The sequence below is a fragment of the Jaculus jaculus genome, chromosome 1 (assembly GCF_020740685.1).
Source record: "Jaculus jaculus isolate mJacJac1 chromosome 1, mJacJac1.mat.Y.cur, whole genome shotgun sequence".
NCBI lineage: Eukaryota > Metazoa > Chordata > Mammalia > Rodentia > Dipodidae > Jaculus > Jaculus jaculus.
This window is the reverse complement of record NC_059102.1, coordinates 159,660,928-159,667,135: the sequence shown is the minus strand read 5'-3', so window position 1 is coordinate 159,667,135 and position 6,208 is coordinate 159,660,928. Positions and strand designations below refer to the sequence as shown.

Below are 6,208 nucleotides of genomic sequence, written 5' to 3'. Positions count from 1 at the left end.
TGCATCTGGCTTAAGTGGGTGCTGGGGAGTGAAACCAGGATCCTTTGGCTTTGCAGGCAAGTGCCTTAACCACTAAGCCATCTTCTAACTTCCTCCCTCCCTACCTCCCTTCCTTCCTTTCTTCTTTCCTTCTCTCCCTCCCTCTCTCTCTTTCTTTCTAAGTGAAAAGAGGTGTTTTATTTTTTAATTATTTATTTGAGAGAGATAGAGAGGCAGATAGAGAGAAAATGGGTATTCCAGGGCCTCTAGCTGCTGCAAATTAATACCACCTTGTGCATCTGGCTTACGTAGGTCCTGGGGGATCAAACCTGAGTCCTTTGTCTTTGCAGGCAAGCACCTTACCTGCCAAGCCATTCTCCATCCCCTTTCTTTTTTTAAAAAAGAGACTTATTAGCTGAACATGGTGGCACATGCCTTTAATCCCAGCACTCAGGAGTCAGAAATAGAACAATTGCTGTGAGTTTGAGGCCAACCTGAGATTACAGAGTGAATTCCAGGTCAGCCTGGACTAGAGCAAGAGCCTACCTTTGAAAAATAGAAGCATTTATTTATTTTTTAATTTTTATTTATTTATTTGAGAGAGAGGGAGAAAGGGAGGGAGGAAGGGAGGGCTAATAGGCGTGTCACGGCCTCCAGCCACTGCAAAGGAACTCCAGATACATTCATCACCTTGTGCATCTGGCTTATGTCTTTCTGGGGAATTGAACCTGGGTCCTTAGGCTTCACAGGCAAACACTTTAACTGCTAAGCTATCTCTCCAGCCCTTGTTTATTTATTTACTTATGAGAATGAATGGGCATGCCAGGACCTCCTGTCACTGCAAACATGAACTCCAGATACATACACCACTTTGTGTATCTTGCTTTATAAAGGTACTAGGGGATTGAACTTGGGCCATCAGACATTGTAAGGAAGTTCCTTTAACTACTGATCCATCTATCTAGCGACCTCCCCTCGTCCCCATTTCTTATTTTCTCTTTCAAGGTAGGGTCTCACTCTAGCCCAGGCTGACCTGGAATTCATTATGTAGTCTCAGGGTGGCCTCGAATTCATGGCAACCCTCCTAATTCTGCCTCCCAACTGCTGGGATTAAAGGTGTGTGCCATCATGCCCACCCTATTTTTCTTTTTCTTTTTGTTTTTGTTTTTTTTTTTTTTTTTTTGTTTTGTTTTTTGTTTCTTGAGGTAGGATCTCACTCTAGTCCAGGTTGACCTGGAATTCACTCTGTATTCTTAGGGTGGCCTTGAACTCATGGCAATCCTCCTGCCTCTGCCTCTCGAGTGCTGGGATTAAAGGTGTGCACCACCACACTGGTCCTATTTTTCTTTTTCTTTTTTTTTTTTTTTTTTTTTGGTTTTTCGAGGTAGGGTCTCACTCTGGTCCAGGCTGACCTGGAATTAACTCTGTCATCTCAGGGTGGCCTTGAACTCATGGCAATCCTCCTACCTCTGCCTCCCAAGTGCTGGGATTAAAGGCGTGCGCCACCACGCCCGGCCCTATTTTTCATTTTTTTATTTTTATTTTATTTTATTTGACATTCATTTTATTTATTTGAAAGAGAAAGAAGCCAATAGAGAGAATGGACACACTTCAGCCACTGCAAATGAACTCCAGATGCATGTGGGTCCTGGGGAATCAAACCTGCGTCCTTTGGCTTTGCAGGCAAATGCCTTAACCACTAAGCCATCCCTCTAGCCCTTTCATTTTTTTAAAAAAACACAGTAGTTTTTGTTTATTTTTATTTATTTATTTGAGAGCTACAGACAGAGAAAAAGGCAGAGAGAGAATGGGCACGCCAGGGCTTCCAGCCAGTGCAAACGAACTCCAGACGTGTGCGTCCCCTTGTGCATCTGGCTAACGTGGGTCCTGAGGAATCGAGCCTCTAACCGGGATCTTTAGGCTTCACAGGCAAGCGCTTAACCGCTAAGCCATCTCTCCAGCCCCTATTTTTCATTTTTATGTGTGTGTGTAGAATGTGTGATTGGTAAGGGTGTGGGGTCCACAATGAGTCTGTGCAGATACATATGCAGAGGTGAGAGGAGGATGTTGGGTATTGTCATAGTCAGCTCCACACTGCTCCGATGAACCTCCAACCAGACACAGGTTATGGGAGAAAGAAGATTTATTTCAGCTTACAGATCCATGGGAAGTTCCATAATGGTGAAAAAGGCTGGCAGCCCTTCACAGATCCATGCAGGTAGAGATGAAAACCACCACCAAAAGCAGCACACACCAGGTACCCAGGCAGAGTTCAAGCACTCTGCATACCTTTAGGCTAGAATTCAGTTCCATCCCCAGATCCGTCCACAGTGACAACTCTTCCAGCCAGGTGGAAATCCAAGTTACAGCTTTGGTAAAACATTTGAGGACTGGAGAGATAGCTTAGCGGTTAAGATGCTTTCCTGTGAAGCCTAAGGACCCAGGTTTGATTCCCCAGTACCCATGTAAGCCAGATACACAAGGTGGCACATGCATCTAGAGTTCGTTTGCAGTGGCTGGTGTACCCACTCTCTCTTTTGCTATGTACCTCTCTCTCTCTCTCTCTCTCTCTCTCTCTCTCTCTCTCTCTCTCTTTCTCTAGTCTCTCTCAATAAATAAATGAATAAAGAAAATATTTTAAAAGTTGCTGGGTATGGTGGCACACACTTTGGTGGTGTTGTTGTTTTTTGTTTTATGAGATAGGGTCTCACTCTAGGCCAGACTGACCTGGAATTCACTATGGAGTCTCAGGGTGGCCTTGAACTCATGGTGATCCTCCTACCTCTGCCTCCCAAGTGCTGGGATTAAAAGTATGCACCACCATGCCCGTGGCACATACTTTGTGCATCTGGCTTATGTGGATACTGAGGAATCAAAACATATTTATTTGAAAAAGCCAGGCATGGTGGTACACACCTTTAATTCCATCATTCAGGAGGCAGAGGTAGGATCACCATGAGTTCAAGGCCATCCTGAGATTACATAGTGAATTCCAGGTCAGTCTGGACTAGAGCAAGACCCTACCTTGAAAAACCAACCAAACAAAAAACAAAAACCTGTATTTATTTGAGAGACACAGAGAGAAAGAGAATGGGCACATGAGGGCCTTCTGCCACTGCAAATGACCTCCAGATGCATGTGCCACTTTGTGCATCTGGTTTTACATGGACCTGGGATGATAATTCAACCTGGGTCGTCAGACTTTGTAAGCAAATGTCTTTAACTATGAGCCATCTCTCCAGCCCCTGCTTAACCTCCTTCCATTGCAGACTGAAAACTCCTAAGTCCTCCAAAGCCTCCTCTCATTTGTTTCTTTTCCCTCAGAGGTAACTAGCAACAAAAGCAACAGCAACAGTGCCATTTATAATAGCTCTTAAAAGTTTTAGGACTGGAGAGATGGCTTAGCAGTTAAGGTGCTTGCCTGCAAAGCCTAAGGACCCAGGTTTGATTCCCCAGGACCCACATAAAGCCAGATACTCAAAGAGGTATGTGCTTGTGAAGTTTGTTTGCAGCAGCTGGAGGCCCTGGCACATCCATTCCATCTCTCTCTCTCTCTCTCTCTCTCTCTCTCTCTCTGCTGACAAATAAGTAAATAGAAATTTTGTTTTTGAAAAAGAAGTGAAGTGCTCCCTAGAAGTTTTCTTTGGTTGAGGAAAAGGATCTAGGTGTCTGGAGGCCTGGGCTGGAGTTCACAGGGCTCAAAGGGAGGGAACTGAGAGAAGCTGATGGTGAGATTGTACTCTGGCATTCAGAAAGGCTGTGTTGCAGGCATGGTTGCGCACACCTTTAATCCCAGCACTTGGGAGGCAGGAGAAGGAGAATTGCCATGCATTCAAGGCCACCCTGTGAGTACATAGTGAATTCCAGGTCAGCCTTGGCTAGAGTGAGACCCAAACTCCAAAAATTGGGGAAAAAAAAAGGTCTGTGTTGCAATTCTGTGTATCAGTGGAACATACACTAGGGCTGGGGAAAGAGGCATTGAAAGGATCAGAAGTAATAGTCACAATAGTTCATATCAGGCTAGAAACATATTTCCTTCCTCACCAGCAAAGTAGAACCCTTAGGGACCAATGGATAAAGTATCAGAAGATTTCTAACCTCAGTAGCAAGAAAAATTAGTCCTAGACTAAACATTGCTCTGGTCCCGCCTGAGAAAGCAAACCCAGAGTCCAACGATCTCCAAAGTATTTAACTGTGTCCCAGAACAAAGTTCAAGAATATTTATATGGGCTGGAGAGATGGCTTAGCAGTTAAGGTGCTTGTCTGTGAAACCTAAGGACCCATGTTTGACTCTCCAGATCCCACATAGACCAGATACACAAGGTGACGCAAGTGTGCCAGGTCCCACATGTGCACATGGTGGCACATGAGTTTGGAGTTCAAGTGCAGTGACCGGAGGCCCTGGTGCGCTAGTTCTCTCTCTGACTCTCATAAAAGAGAGAGAGAGAGAGTGAGAGAAGAATATATGGTGCTCACTTCAGCAGCACACACACATATACTAAAACTGGAATGATACAGAGAAGATTAGCATGGTCCCTGCTCAAGGATGACACACAAATTCTTTTTTTTTTTTTTTTATAACTTTATTTATTTATTTGAGAGTGACAGACACAGAGAGAAAGACAGATAAAAGGGAGAGAGAGAATGGGCGCGCCAGGGCTTCCAGCCTCTGCAAACGAACTCCAGACGCATGCGCCCCCTTGTGCATCTGGCTAACGTGGGACCTGGGGAACCGAGCCTCGAACCGGGGTCCTTAGGCTTCACAGGCAAGCGCTTAACCGCTAAGCCATCTCTCCAGCCCCCACTTTTACTAATATGAGCCATGCTGAGGCAAAACAACAGACAGAAATTGCCACCAAGGTCTTAAAAACAGTATATTATAAGCCGGGCGTGGTGGCGCATGCCTTTAATGCCAGCACTCGGGAAGAAGAGGTAGGAGGATCTCCATGAGTTCAAGGACACCCTGAGACTACACACTAAATTCCAGGTCGGCCTGGGATAAAGTGAGACCCTACCTCAAAACAAACAAACAAACAAAAACTGGGCTGGGAAGACAGATTCGTGGGTTAAGTGCTTGCCTTGCAAACATGAACTGAGTTTGGATCCCCAGCCTCCACATAAAAGTCACGTGTGACCGCCTGTACCTCTAAGTTCAGCACTGGGGAGATGGAGACAGGAGGATCCAGGAGGCATGCTGGCAAACTAGTCTAGCAAAATTGGTGAGCTCGATGTTCGGTGTGAGCCTTTGTGAGAGAACACAGGCTCGGTAAACAGAGAAAAAAGGCCCTTGGTAGGCAGCTATGTCCTGAAGTGCTCCAAAGTGGCGACCCAAGATGGTGGAAAGGGAGACTCGCTTCCTAAGTCCCTGCTGCCTAAGTGAATATTCCTGCTGGCAGGTTCATCTGGCCGGCTTTCTGGGCCTGGCACTGTGCTAGATGCATCGTGGACCAACCAGTGCCTATGTCTTTTTTGTTTGTTTGCTTTTGTTTTTGTTTTTCCAGGGAGGATCTCGCTCTAGCCCGGGCTGACCTGGAATTCACTATGTAATCTCAGGCTGGCCTCAAATTCATAGCGATCCTCCTCCCTCTGCCTCCTGAGTGCTGGGATTAAAGGCGTGCGCCACCAGCCCAGCCACCTTTGTCTTTTTTTTTTTTTTTAATATTTTGTTTATTTATTTATTTTGTGTGTGAGAGAGAGAGAGAGAGAAAGAAAGAGGCAGATGGAGAGAGAAGGGGCACACCAGGGCCTCCAGCCACATCAGGGCCTGACACACTTATTCTCTCTTTCTGCCCCCCCCCATATATAAGTAAATAAATAAGTACAAAAAGTAAGGTAGAGAACAATTGAGGAAGACCCCCCCAATGCCAACCTCTGGCTTCTACAAGCATGCATACACACACGTGACCACACACATATGCACATGCCTATTACACACACGAGGAATTTTTAGTTCAAGTCGTCTGCCAAGAGTGAGGATGGACAAGCTCCAATAGCTATTGAGTGATAGACAGTGTGGCAGTTTGATTCAGGTGTCCCCCATAAAGTTAGGTGTTCTGAACACTAGGTTTCCCAGCTGATGGAGATTTGGGAATTAACTTATCCTGGAGGCAGTGTATTGTTGCAGGCAGGCTTATGGGTGTTATAGCCAGTTTCCCCATGCCAGTGTTTGGCACACTCTCCTGTTGCTATTGTCCACCTTATGTTGGCCAGGGGGTGATGCTCATGCCAT

The 6,208-nt window shown here is 45.7% G+C and overlaps 1 non-coding gene across 1 annotated transcript; it reads left to right on the top strand.

Moving 5' to 3' along the window:
- Positions 1-4,447: 4,447 nt before the first annotated feature.
- LOC123458265 lies at positions 4,448-4,556 on the top strand. Its single transcript, XR_006635558.1, has one exon. It is a non-coding gene; the product is annotated as a U6 spliceosomal RNA (small nuclear RNA).
- Positions 4,557-6,208: the final 1,652 nt, after the last annotated feature.